The sequence below is a fragment of the Schistosoma haematobium genome, chromosome 6 (genome assembly GCF_000699445.3).
Source record: "Schistosoma haematobium chromosome 6, whole genome shotgun sequence".
Classification (NCBI taxonomy): Eukaryota; Metazoa; Platyhelminthes; class Trematoda; order Strigeidida; family Schistosomatidae; genus Schistosoma; species Schistosoma haematobium.
This window is the reverse complement of record NC_067201.1, coordinates 7,260,208-7,275,693: the sequence shown is the minus strand read 5'-3', so window position 1 is coordinate 7,275,693 and position 15,486 is coordinate 7,260,208. Positions and strand designations below refer to the sequence as shown.

The 15,486-nt window shown below is 32.8% G+C and overlaps 1 protein-coding gene across 1 annotated transcript in view; it reads right to left on the bottom strand.

Moving 5' to 3' along the window:
• The window catches only part of MS3_00008421 (uncharacterized protein), a 69,013-nt gene extending 54,151 nt beyond the window's left edge, over positions 1–14,862 (bottom strand). Inside the window, exon 1 of the mRNA XM_012937052.3 lies at positions 14,047–14,862. The gene's annotated coding sequence lies outside the window, so the exon portion shown is untranslated. The remainder of the gene's footprint in view (positions 1–14,046) is intronic.
• Positions 14,863–15,486: the final 624 nt, after the last annotated feature.

Sequence of the window (15,486 nt, the reverse complement as noted above, 5' to 3'; positions counted from 1 at the left end):
AGTGAACACAATAACTCATTACTTCAGACGACCATCTTCCACTGTGCTGAGGTAGATATCTATCCCTACTCAACATGGAATAACTCCATTGGTCACGGCTTCTCACTAGAACTCCGATAATTGCCTCATGAAGTTAGACAATAACTTAATAATCTCCACAACACTATACTGATATTCAATATATATTAAACGGTATTTTTATGCTCATTTTAGTTTTTATTAAAATCATGGTAATAAATCTTCTAAATGAATGCTCGGATTAATCTATTTGACGCTTTTTAGAACCCAAGATTAGATTTGAACGACAACTTGAACACAAGAAAAAAGGCGCAAAGTGTGAAAAGAACGGCTTACTCCAAGGTTATTTTATATACAGAAAAACAAAGGTATTTATACTATTTCAGACTGCTTTGAACTTCTGGAAGCATTCATAACCAAACATACCATTTGATCTCGGCTGTGATCTTGAGGCGAAACTAGCGCTCGAGACCGAAGGTCCTGGGGTCGGTTCTCGGATGCGGAGTCTTTGGTGTGCGCTCCTGAGGAGTCTCATAGTAAGACAAAATAGAATTTCAGTGTTTCCAGGTCCTCAATAGTAATCTAATTAAGGGGATTTCATGATGTAAGCTATGAAAACTCTACGGTCTTCACAAAGTTCCCTACACTAATAAGTATAATTTCCATTTCACTGTTTTACTTATAGTAATTTCATTAGTTTTTCAGCTGAAAAGTTGCTTATACACTGAAATATACTTCGAAATTGGCAAAGATGAGTACAAAGTTGAAGACTTATTATGAATCCCAAGTTAATTGTCAACTATATATGAATCGATTAAGTTACATATCATTTATTAATCTGAGAGGGGTTTTGTGGATATTGTAGTAATTTCCATGGATTGGTTGAAGTTAAACATTAACACCGTTGAATACCGATGGTCTCGAGGTTAAGCTCTCCCTCACGAGACTGATAGATCCTGGGTTCGAATATCGCGAGGCGGTATCATGGATATGCACTGCTGAGCAATCCCAGTGCTTTCAGGTTTTCCATAGTATTCTAGCTTGAATTAACTCATGAATTCAACTATTATGTTGAACTGAACAGTACATGACATGAATTAGTCAATAACTTAATGCACATTTACAATTTTACATGTTAATAGATCAAAATTTAGCCTAACTACTGTAGCTCTTCCACACCGTTAACATCAAATTCAGTTTTTTCAAGATTACATCTGAGCTTACTTTATAAATTCTCTTATATAATACATAATAATTTTTCAAATTTTCATTTTTGGAGGGGGTTTTGTGGAGATTTTAGTAGTTTCAATAGTTAAAATCATGAATCAATTGAAGCTAAAACACCATGGAAAACGTGGAAGCATTGGATGGCCGTTTCGTTGTAGTATGGGACTCCTCAGCAGTGCGCATCCACGATCCCGTCCCCCAGGAGATTTCAACCCAGGACCTATCAGTCTTGTGCTCTAGCATTTAACAACTAGACCACTTAACCGGCCAGCATCCAACGGTGTTAATGTCTCACTTCAACCAATCCAAGAAATTGCTCCACCGTTCACCATTGTCATCAGTTAGCTGATATCTCACAACAGACCTGAATGAACTCCACTCATAACGGCTTCTCACTAGAACTCCAAGAAAATGCATCTTGAAGTAAGTCACTAGTGGGCATATGTTGATTATTATCAAAACAAGGTTTTGTAGATATTATAGTAATTTCAATAATTGAAATCATAAGTCAATTGAAGCTAATTCCATACAGTAGAACAAAACAGTCATTCAATTCTCTCAGGTTTTCTATGTTAGTCTAGCTTTAATTAATTCATGAATTCAACTATTAAAATTTTTATTTATTCACAAATAACAGAATAGTGAATTTTTATTTTTCTCGATTCACTAGTTGTTTTAATTTACTCCAATTGACCTTGACTTTAAGGTTACTTCAAGGTTACACACATACATACATACATACATACATACATACAATAGGTTTACAAATACAAAATGGTCAAATTAATATTTTATTTTATTTTAAATTGACATGAATAACTAACTAATATTGGGAATAATGAAGGTTAATGAAAGTTAAAATAAAGTGAATAGAATGAATGAAAATGAACCCAAAAATATAATAAATAATTAGATTAACATGATTGACCTTAAATATATTTTTTTAATTTATCAATTTAATGATGGGTGTATATAGTAGATTTGAGGAAAGCATCCAACTGCATCACAAGACAATCCCTCGCATGGAATCCTCAAGTTCAAAGGAAAAGAAGAAGACCAAAGAATATATTATGCCGGGAAATGGAGATGGACATGAGAAAAATGAACAAGAATTAAATGGAACTAGAAAAGATGGCCCAGGACAGAGTGAGTTCGAGAATGCTGGTCGGCGGCCTATGCTCCATTGGGAGTAACAGGCGTAAGTAAGTAAGGTTATAAAAAAAAAGAGTTTTGTGATCTGTATTCAATAAATGAGATAATATGGACCTTTAAACTAATTTACCTCTTTACCTAGGCCAAAATGGACAATACTTGGGTCGGTGTGATACACTTATCCAGTAGTTCTACTTACAAACATATCTCCATATGAAAATTTAAGTTTATGAATACCTATAAAACAGGCCAAACATGAAAACTTAACTTTCATTCATCTTGTCTACCTGATACGGAATCCCATCTAAGGAAACAAAAATCTTTGTATAAATTTGTTACGATTAATATCATTCCCTCATTCATGCACATGTACTCTAATTCTACTAAACACAATGGTTCAAATGTTCTACATAATATTTGTTAGTAATGAATAATCAGAGCTTATAGTGTCTCAATTAGTCAATCATAGTTAATGTAGAACCTGGTATAGATATGCATTGGCTCAAGTTGACACAAATATGAGATGAAAATTAATAAAATGAATAATGAAGTAATAGGAATAATGTAGTTGCAATCATAATGAGAGAAAAATTAAACATTGAGATAATCATACGAAAAGATAGGATGTTAGAATATGCGTGGAGAAATAATGGAACTCGGAATTCCGGGGAAGAGGAAAGATGAATGCAACAGAGCTATTGTAAACGCCTGTGACTCATTTCGCACAAGATCTACAACCATTAGTTGCATTTATCAGGTTGTCTTCAACCATACTTCATACCAGTTGATAGCAGTCGTTAGGCATACATGTTCTTGATAACTCGGTCGATGAAGATTTACAGCTTCACTAACCGTTACTGTTATTGCTTCTCGGCTCTGTGAGCTAAGATCATGTTTAGTATCTGTTCTTTGGAGTGTAATCTTTTCAACGGTCTCTAAACTTAGACCTATGAAATTACATGCATCGTTCGCCTACAAATTTTGTCCCCAAATTCCCTGGTACGGACGACGGTGGAAAGAGTCAACTCTCCATCACCAAGTGCTCTCACATGGCCTCACGAATACAGCCACTGCGAAGGAAGTCCTACTCACTGACTTCTAGCAACGGAAGTGTTGTTTCAGAAATTGAGAGGATGAAAAGCGAATGTCCAGTACTCTAACCGGCTTGGTGGATATGGAATATCCACCTAGGGGAGTTGGAAAACTCTGATTCCAAACCAATGGTGCAGATGGGCTACAGGATTCTGAGGGAACGAATGCTGTATGAACCTATTGTTGGTCACCGAATACCATGGGAGTGCATCTCGTAATGTTGATCCACTGCCTTGTAGATCAGACCTTTAGGTTAAAGGCTCCGGATGTAGTCCCCTAAGACAGCTGACTTCATCGGTTTGGGCACCCAGTCAGTATCGCAGCCCTCACACAAATCGAATGATTTATGTGGCACATATCTATTTGGTGCTTCTTTGTATTAATGTTTATGTGTTTAAATAAATAAGTAAATAAACGAATATGAAATGAAAAATTCGGCATTTATTTAATAAATGTTCTATGCAAAGCAGTATAATATCATATTTGAACTAATTGCATTGGTGACATATATATCTCTATTAAAAAGTCCAAATAATCAACTAAAAATTACAGCTTTTTTTTCATTTTCTGTAAATTTAAGATAAAGAATGATTGACGGCATTGTTTATACATTTCAATTTGTCTGCCATTCATATTTTTATTGAGTTTCACATAGATCTTAACCCATAGTTTACCATATTTCCCTCCATCTACGTGCCTTCTATATTTTTTTAAAGTTTAATGACTGACATCATGGTTGAGTATTGTTAAGGAGTCCCACAATAGGACGAAACAGACGTGCAGCGCTTCCAGATTTACAATGGTGGTCTAACATCAATCGGTTCATGATCTCAATCAAAAAAATCTTCAGAATAATTAACTCGATGATGATGATGATGATGATGATGATGATGATGATGATGATGATGATGATGATGATGATGATGATGATGATGATGATGATGATGATGATGATGATGATGATGATGATGATGATGATGATGATGATGATGATGATGATGATGATGATGATGATGATGATGATGATGGATATCTTTTAATAATTGATATATACGTCATTATACAACATCTTATTGCTCTCGCTTATATATGTGTAGCGGCAAATACAAAAGGCTAAGTATTCTCTTTCTGTCTAGCGCTCAACATACATGACTATTAAATCCAATATATTGTACATTGAAAATATTACCGCGCAAAATAATAACGAAATAATTATCATAACAGGGATTATAAATTAATTTCAAATAAACCTTCACTTTGAGAAAAATAATGAATCAAATTATTTTTGATTATAAAAAACGGATTATTCCTTGTTTGTTGCTTCACTTAGCCAAGTTGAAGATTTAATTTATCTAATAGTTGAAATCATGAATCAATTGAAGCTAAAACACCATGGAAAGCGTGTAAGCACTGGGCGACCGTCTCGTCCTATTATGTAACTCTTCAGTAGTGCGTAGCCACGATACCCTCCCACGAGATTGGGACCCAGGATCTATCAGTCTCGTGAGCGAACGCTTAATCTCTAGACCACTGAGCCGCCCGTTATGCAACGGTGCTTAACTTCAACTAATCGACGAAATTGAGCGATATGTCCACCAATGTCTTCAGTGAAAAATCAATTCTTAAACATTTTTGAATTGTTGTGAAATGATCAATATTCAATTATTTGAACTACTACTGTTAGTAAACTGTTTAATCTTAATACACATAAGGTTGAAATTATTTTCCGTTTGATTATAGGTTAACATTCAAAGTTATTTTGAAATTTATCAGAAAATTTCCAAGATTCTTAGTTTGAATATACCAGGTATAAATGATTTGAGTTATGAGCAAAGATGGATAGTGGTCAGCAGTGGAATCTAGGACGTGCATTCCATCCTATTTGGAACTGGATATACTTGCATCCCAGAATCGATGTTCATTCTGGGACTCAAACCCACTACCGTTCGTTTCAAACGCCATTACATTATTCACTTAGCTACTGTTATCCACAATCCATCTTTGTTTATAATGCTTGTGAATTAAAGCAATATCGAGGCAATACGCACAGGATGCACATATGCCAATAAGAGACTGATCAATTGTAATCCTAAACATCAATAGGAAGATTCAGTTAAACTATCTCAAGTGAATTTTATTTTAGTTGTATTGTATATTAAACTTAAACGAAGTTGAACTTAGCTTGCATAAAGAATTCAAATGTACAAAAATTGATATCCATTTATGATGAAAAATGACTAAGAAACTATTCTCTTTTTCAGATGTATTTAACTTTTTGTAGTAATCACTTATACAAACAAATGCTTTAACTGCAAGCATAATAAACATTGAAAGCAGATAACCAAATTTATTTATTTACTTAGCATAACTAAAACACGACAAATGATTAAGGTAAATATATAATGAGAATATTTTGGTAGAGACCTAACAATGATGGATGGCAGTGAAATTCAAGACGTTCATTTCGTCCTATTTTGGACTTGTGAGCTGGATATACCTACATCTCAGAGTTGATGTCTACTTTGGGACTCAAACCCAGTACCATTCACTTCAAACGCCAGCTCGTTATCTACTTAGATACTGAGTTCAGATAACCACTGGCTTGTGCAATCGGGTGAATTTTAATTCACTTTTATATTGTTTATTTGAATCTTCCCATTGGTATTTAGGACTGTAATTGATCAGTCTTTTATTGGCATATGTACATCCTGTGTAGATTGCCTCGGTATTAACTGAGTGGATAATCCAGGTAATGTAAGCAGATAAGTATGAATTTCCAGTTGATAAAAAGACAGTAGCACTGTGTTACATGTATATATAACCGATTAGTCCTAAATAAGACAAAATACTCATTTTGAAAATTTACTTCTAACCTCTGTTTATTTAATTCATTACTAGTTAATTTAATTAACAAATAGGGGTAACGCCTGGGGATATTTCGTATAAATATTTATTAGCAAAACATCGACAATAATCACATGAATAATCTGAAGATACTTTACATGAAAGACAGATTTTTAGCTAGACAGTTATTAAGGTACTAGACAGCTATTTCGTCCCAAAGTTAACTTCCTGATAGTTTTCATATCATTTAGTTGGGACCTTGTAGTTCTGATATTCGATTTCGGTCAATTCTCATTATATCCAATGCATAATTCACCATCACAGTTAATACCTATCTCACACCCGATACAGTTGAGCTCTGTGGATCACAATTAATAGAAAACTTTGAACATTGGTTACATGCTAGTTCCTATTCATCAAAAAAGCAAACTTCAAATAATAATACAACGAAAGATCCTTATCTTATTTCAGAGCGCATCACCAAATTTACCAGTCATGAAACCTGGGTTCAGAGTTCCGTGCTGACTACTTCCAATCACTTAACATCTCAATACATGTGACGTCAAGTTAAATAGACTAGTGATCAGAAGTATTGAACAAGCACAGAACTGGTCACCACTCATTAACCAGCCAACATAAACGTCACGAGTTCACAAACAAACTCACAGCTATCACCACAATTACGGATGATATGTCAATCGATTATCAAGTTGATGATAATCGGAGCATAAAAGGGGAAACTCATGTAAAAAAAAGCGTATATCTTAACCACCTAAAAAACATTTGATATATTACAAAATTAATAAAACATCAGGAACTATTTACACCATAGAAAAGGCCAATTTTCATCACTTGACATATCCTACCATCAGTATGATTTTATAAGATTATGAAGAACGTCTAATGAACTACTTCAAAGGAGTATTTGAATCAGAAATTTCTACACAACTGGGGATTTAGCATTTTACGGAGTTAAATACGATTTATATGTTAAAAAAACGTGTCCAATTCCTTACTATGGTTTTAGTATTCTCTTTTAACTTTAACAGTTTTTTTCACTTGATATTGTTTTATTTGAATCTTCCCATTGATGTTTGATTGAAGTTTAATTCACTTGATATTGTTTTACTTGAATCTTCAAGTGAATTAAACTTCAACCCATTGCACAAGCAAGTGGCTATCAGGACTCAGTAGCTAAGTGGATAACGCGATGGCGCTCGAAGCGAACGGTACTGTTCACTCTGAGTTCGAGTCCCAGAGTGAACATCAACTCTGAGATGCAGGTACATCCAGCTGACGAGTCCCAAACAGGACGAAACGCGCGTCCTGGATTCCACTGCTAGCCACTATCCATCTTTGTTTAACAGTTTTTGTTACCTTTTATTTCCCTGTTTTGATTGATTTTATTGATTTTTATTACCTTTGTGTTATTACGCAACCTATATTTGATACTTAGAACATCTATGATAAATTCGTTAGATTTATAGGTCATTTCATCACAGATTAATCTGAGTTGAGACAAAAGTGAAGACAAAGGAATACTAGATAGCCTTTTTTCTTAACATAGGAAGGATGCTTCAACACTACATACTTACTATCCTACCAAGGATTGAACCCAAGTTCTAAACATCTTATGATGAGAATTCGATCATTAGAATAATTGGTTAGTGATCACACACTTATACCTCAAATTCTAATCACATCATTGTTTATCCCATTGATAACAACTGAAAAGTCCAGAATTCCTTGGTCTTCACAATAGCTTTTCAATCAATCTTCATAAAATCCCTTCGAGTAAACATTGTTTAATGATTTAACACTTTTGCTGTTGTTGTTGAAAATTCACTATAGATTTATACGTGGAAACCAACTTTGTTTGTTTGTTTCCTCATGATATTTATTACTAGTGATCATGCTAATTTGAGCTTAATCTTCTATTATTACGCATGATATACTAAATTCTAATAAATTTCTTTGTTCTCTTTTTTTTTTGATTAAACAAGGATGGAATAAAATGGTCTTATTTAGGTGAAAAATAGTCAAGTAATTATATCATAAATCAAATAACATTTTATGAATTAAAAAGAATCGAATGAATCTATAAAATATTACATGCTTCTTTACATGAACTAAACTATTCTTAGAATTAAACTTTAGTTAATGTATTGAGATAGAAATTAGATAAAGGTTGTTTCAATTGTTGAGATCATGAGTCAGTTGAAGCTAGAACACCATGGAAAACGTGGAAGCACTGGACAACCGTTTCGTCATATTGTGGGACAACTCAGCAGTGCTCATCCACGATCTCGCCTCACGAGATTCGAACTCAGGACCTATTGGTTTCGCGCGTGAGCGTTTAACCACTAGATTACTGAGCCGGCATCCAACGGTGTTAATGTCTAACTTCAACTAATCCACCATTGTTTTCAGTAAGTTGATATCTCACAACTGACTCAGTTGGATCCCACTGGTTACTGAGTCTCACTAGAACTTCGGGATATACATCTTGAAGCCAGTCACTAGTGAGCATATGTTGATGATTATTAGAAGAGTGTTTTGTGGAGATTTTAGTAATTTCGATTGTTGAGATCACGGTTCTAGTGGTTAAGTGCTCGCGCGCGAGACCAGTAGATCCTGGGTTCGAATCCCGCGTATGGGATCGTGGATTTGCACTGCTGAGGAATCCCACAGTAGGACGAAACGGTCATCCAGTGCTTCCAGGTTTTCCATGTTGGTCTAGCTTCAATCGACTCATGATCTCAACAATTGAAATTACTAAAGCCTCCACAAAACCCCCTTCTGATAAAGTTCCTTGTTCATTTTGCTTAGGATCTATTAGTTGGATATATCTATCCTTCATTCCAGTGTATATGTCTGTAGTTAGACTAGAAGCCAGTATGTATCGGTTTGAATGTTAACATGTTATATACTAGAATACTTGGACGCGACTATTCATTAACTTATTCAATGATTTAAAATATATAAGTAGGTATTTGTAATTTATAGGATATTTGGTAGACAAATACATATAACTATGAACTAAACATTTTATCTATGAGCTAAGGAAACTATCTAATTTCTAACAAAATGAAGCAGACTAACCAAGAAAGAAAAGACAAGAATAACTAGCAAATGAAACTTTACAATCATTTCATATTATTAAATGTATGAAAGTACAATATAAACAACAATGAATTAAATTAATATATACTAATTAGCTTCAATTACAATAGTGCCTATTTCTTATTGAATCTTAATTTATCATAGGTTCGATTCCCTCTTGTGGGATTCCGGATGCACATTACTGATGACTCTCATATTGGGATGGAAAAGCCATTCATTGTTTCTGGGAGCTTAGATCAACTCATGATTTATTGCTGTTATATTTGTTTGTTATCGTTTCATTACATTTAACGGTATTTTAAAGTTTAAACTATACATTACCAATAAGTTTATGATAATTTCTGAATTAAAAAAATTGTTTTCTTAGACAAACAACAATATATTTTTGATTGAAATCATGAGTCGATTGAAGATAGACCACCATGAAAAACCTGGAAGCACTGGACGACCGTTTCGTCCTAGTATGAGACTCCTTAGCAGTGAGCACCCACGATCCCGCACCCCGCGAGGTTCGAGCCAAGGACCTTTCAGTCTCGCGCCAGGGGCTTAACCAACTAGACCACTGAGCAGGCATTCAATGGTGTTAATGTCTAACTTCAACCAATCCACGAAGTTGCGCCACCGCACACCATTGTCTTCAGTGAACTGATATCTCACAACAGACCCGGTTGAACTCCACTGGTAACGGCTTCTCACTAGAACTCCAGGAGTATCTCTTGAAGTCAGTCAAATGAAAGATTATTCAACATAAAACGACCGGTTTTTCATTATCATTAGAGAACGATTGAAACTCTTCAATTGTATTCATTCATAAACTAGACTATAGTCAAATACTTAATAGTCTCAGATCTTTGCAATAAGTAGTAATTGATTTTCTTAAAAAAAAAGAAAGCCTATTCCAATAATGAACTTCATTGTATTGTATATCTTATTATGAGAAAATTGAATTTTTGGTGAGACTATAATTTATGGACAACCTTTGATTGACGCTAAAGTGACCTTGAGGGTGTCTACCTATTTATTAGGGCTAAATGAGGGTTATAAAGCAGTTTGAAGAATAATAAGGATTAGGATTTAAAGTTGATAGTTAAGGTTACAATTTAGACTTAAGGTTACTATCACGAACAAACATCAGCTATAATATTAAGACTCTATTTAACCGAATGGGTGAATGAATTTCCCGCTAAAATCTCGAACCTGTTATCTTAAATCTGATTGGTTCGTCCATAAATTATAGTCTCATTGAATTTTCTAACGAAAAAAAGAAGTATATTGAATTAATCAGTAAAATGAACAATAAATTTAATCTGAGGTGATAGATGTTGGTGAAATAAAGTTTTGTTTTTTTTTTACCTGTTTTTTTATATTTTCGTGTTCATAAATAATTTATGCTCAAAAAATCTTTATATCTGAAATATCAGAAGAGGGAGTTTGTGGATATTATAGTAATTTTAATAGCTGAGATCATGAGCCAATTGAAGCTAGATCATTATGGAAAACACGAAAGTATTAGATGGCTGTTTCGTCTTATTGTGGGATTCCGATAGATTCTAGGTTCAAATCTTGTGAGGTGGGTTTGTAGATGAGCACTGATGAGAAGTCTTATAATTGGACGAAATGGTCGTCCAGTGCTTTCAGGTTTTCAGTGATGGTTTAGCTTCAATTGACTCATGATCTCAACTATTTAAACTTTTTATTTGTTAATAAGTAGATTATGAAATTAATTGTTCTTGTTGAAATGTATTCTCTATATGGTGTAGGAACAAATGAGATGTTGTTTATAATCAATGAGGACTGAACAAGAATCTTAATGTTGTTTGAGATCCTTTAGAAGTACATACGAGTAATTCTGTAAACATTAAATTCTAGTTACCTCAGATATTATAGGAAATGTAAATAATAAACATCTCATTAAATAGAAGCATTTCAATAGATTTTCTGATGTTGAATGATATCCCAAACTCTGAGAGAACTAAAAATCCTCGGAGTGGACCTTGAGTTAAATCATGAGTGAACAATCAAAACTATTCTGTATTTCCTTTCAATCATTCTTTAATTAGTTTTCGATCATGGTTCAATTTTATTATTAGTAAATGATACAACATTTCCACATAAGTAACAGTAATTTTCATTATACTCTATAAAATTGGAATGTTATGTACCTGATTTCGTGTTGATAATTTCGGAACCACTTGAAAAACATATCTACATATCATATCAGATATACATATCATCTATTGGAGAAAGCTAATTGAGATAATCACAGAGTGTGCATAAGCTTATTGGGTAAAGAGTTTGGAGTTTTAAGTGAAAGGTACTGCATTCGAATCTTAATATGAATACCAGATATGCGACTTAGATACATTCAGCAGACGAGTTTCAAATAGAACTAAACATATATTCTGGATTCCACAGCTAACTACAATCTATCTATTTCATCAAGGTATACGATGTTAAGTATAGGGTTGTGAAGATTGTTAAGTTTAGATTGATATGGTGAATGGATGAATGTTAGACCACCATTAAAAATCTAGAAATACAAGATGGTCGTTTCATCTTAGTATAGGGCCCCTTCAACAATTCACTTCCACGATCTCGCACGCGAGACTCGAACCTAGGACCTTCAGTCTCGTGAGCGGATGTTTAACCTCTAGACCACTGAACCAGTGCTTCCAGGTTTTCAATGGTGGTCTAACATTGATCCATTCATCATATTTGTTACGAATTCAGATTAATTAGAGAATTATTTAGTGAATCCTAAATATTTCCAAATATATTCTAACATTCACAATCACATCAGTATTCAGACATATAAAATATTACGTATCAGTGATTTAATGTCAAAAATTCTTCAAAAGTGATCAACCGTAAAATAGTTTTCAGTCAATGAGTAAATCGTTTTACATCATTATATATATACCTTAACATAAATGAAGAATAGAACCTGGAGCTGAGAATAGGAATTATTTGGCTACTTTAAGTGATCTCAATTTCCAAGTGAATAAATAGTCAAGATTAAATAGACGCGATTTCTGATGCATTACATTCCAATCATAACATTATGTTCAGCGAATGATGAACACTCGGAAAAATAGTGGAATATCATGCTTGAAATACATATTATTTGTTAGGTGGTCGAAGCTGGCCGATAGGAAACCAATTACTTGGAGTGCTTTCGATTTCGCACTCACCAGTAAGGTATTCCTATAATGCTGAGATTGATACCCCATGTAGGATTCTAATCCGAATCATCTATTCTCATAGTCGGAGTGGTTAACACAGATTTATTTGTCCAGCAATTGTTTTTCTGTCAAATTGAGTTATTTACATAGTGGTTAATTGTGGAATGTACAATTTACGTTCCATCCTATCTGGGTTTTTTCAATTGAATATATTTGTATGCAAGTATGATTATTCCTAATTGATACGAACTCAGTAATCACCATTTAAAGTGTCAGTGTGAGCCAATGAATCCTGACAACGTTCAAGAGTTTAAAGCGATGAATACCGGGTTTGAGTGACAGTGACAGTATCGATACTTGTGATTCAAATATATCCAATTAAATATTCTTAAATAATTTGAAACGCTTGTTATGGATTTCATTTCAAATTGTAACTCCAGATAGAAGAGAAACATCAGTTCAAAAAATCTAAATACCATACAGCTTAGCCTTATCAAATTCAGTCCAATATATTATTAACGAGCAAATACAAACTCTTACGATGAATAATGAAGGTTTCAAACAATATAAATTCATGAACACAAATCAATCTATCTTATTGAACAAACTTGTTTCACAAATCAGGGCGTTCTGAACAGCATTGAATATCATGATAAGAATAATCCTTTTTGTAATTGACATTTCAACTTCATAATTCTCTCTGTAGTAGACAATTCTAACAATGACTTCCAAGTAAACACATAGTAACATGATTTCGGGTACCATGTATTATTTTTTATTGTCATACCGTGTAGATGAAATCATTGCTTCAAGATCAATAACCTGGTTAACAAGTAAATTAATAATCATTTTGTTTTAGCCTTTAACCTCTTCTACTTTAGAATGTTGTTAAAATGGACAACACATTGTAATACTATTATTTTGTAGATAATGATATATGACATTTGTCACAAAGCATGTATGACCACAATATCCTGTTATCGATTTGTTTTTTTTGTAGTTTAACTGTCACTTTAAAATTTTTATCCCATTTACCAGATATGAATTAGTATACATGGTTTTAGATCATAGTGTAAATATGAGAGCTAGTGTGATAATGATCAAATCAAAATCAATAAAGGCATAAACTTATGATATAATAACTGATAGTCGAATTGTTTAACCATTTACTTAACTTTATTATTTAGAACTCTATATTGGAGATTTATATAACATCTAAGCCCATTGTAATCTGACTTATAGCATAATCACATTGGTATGAAGATTCCTGAAAGATTATTACAACTAAATTTGTATTGTATTAGTTATTTAAGCTGAATAAATGGTTTACATGAAATAGAACAATAAGAACAATAACAAAAAAAGGGTTTCATAATATTCACATGTTATAACACAATTCAAAACCTACCTTTCTTATTATCCAAAAGAATGATATTGATTAATCAGTAGAACACCAGTATTTATAATGTATAATGAAATAAATGTACTTTGTAAATAGTATATTTTGTTGTTGTTGTCGTTGTCGTTGTTGTTGAAAAGACTATCTGTTTAATCTCCTTTTATCAGTAACTAGCGAGTAATAAGTTAGATACAATGAAGAAATAAAGTTTTCGCTAATTATTTTTTCTCTTTTTTCTTTTTGTTTTTCTTCTTTTTTTTTGTTCGTGTTATATTTTGAAAAAATTAAATGATTGGCAATAATAATAATAACAACTATTTTAGCGATTAGTTTTAATTATGCCTCGTTTATTTGTTTGTTTGTTTGTTTTGAAAATAGGTAGGTTATCAATAGAATTTGTATTTCAATAGTTCAATATGTTTTTTATGAATAGAATACTTATTTGTAATCAATTCACTGGGTATCGTTTTGTTTTTCCCAACTTTCATTCAATATAGATGGATATAAATGTGATAGAGTTATACTTGTATATAGGTAAATATACGAGAGGATAATAATCTGAATGATTAATTCGAGGTTTTAATAATTAGGATATAATAATTGTGTTGAAATTCAACTAAACAATATTTGATTGTTATAAGTGAATTCACGTTTGAAAGTTTGGAAATATTTGACGAAATGAAATCATGGTAACAATGATAATATTAATGATAATAGTAATAATAAAAGTCTGGTGGGACAAACATGAATGAAAACGACCGCACATACATATTGAATACATGCATATTCGATTAAAAAAAAACCCATGTATTAAAGGAATATAACAAATGCATGTATGTATTACAAAAATTAACCAATAAAATACAATTATCCTGGATAGTTTTATGTGCATACGTGCATACGTGTGTGTGTGTGTGTGCGTGAGTATGTGTGTATATAGTGATATTGGTTAACTATGCAAGCAAATGAGTTGAATAAAAATTCCTTGAAACATTGTAAACAATTGCCTACAAAAACACGTTAGGGAGGATAATTTTGGTGGGGTTTCTCTCTCTCTCTTAGTTTTTTGTTTGTTTCTTCAATGCTTGCATTTTCCATCGACATCGTCATCATCATAATCAGCATCAGCATCATCATCATCATTCACCTTCCTTTTTTGTATGTTTTAGAAAAGAATAAAAAAGAATAGGAGATTCAATTTATGATCTAGAAGTGATTGTAGTAAACATGTCAGTATATAACCTTTTCATCTATATATAGATTATAGTTAGAGATATATATGTATATAGTGTACATGGAATGTAATTATATGAAGAAAATGGTAAATTGTGTATAGACAATTCACCTACCATTCATTGTGTTATTAAATAACTTGTTATTTGGTGATAATAACACTTTAGAACAAATTGATGATTGTTATGAGACATGAATGTTATGGATTCAATCCTA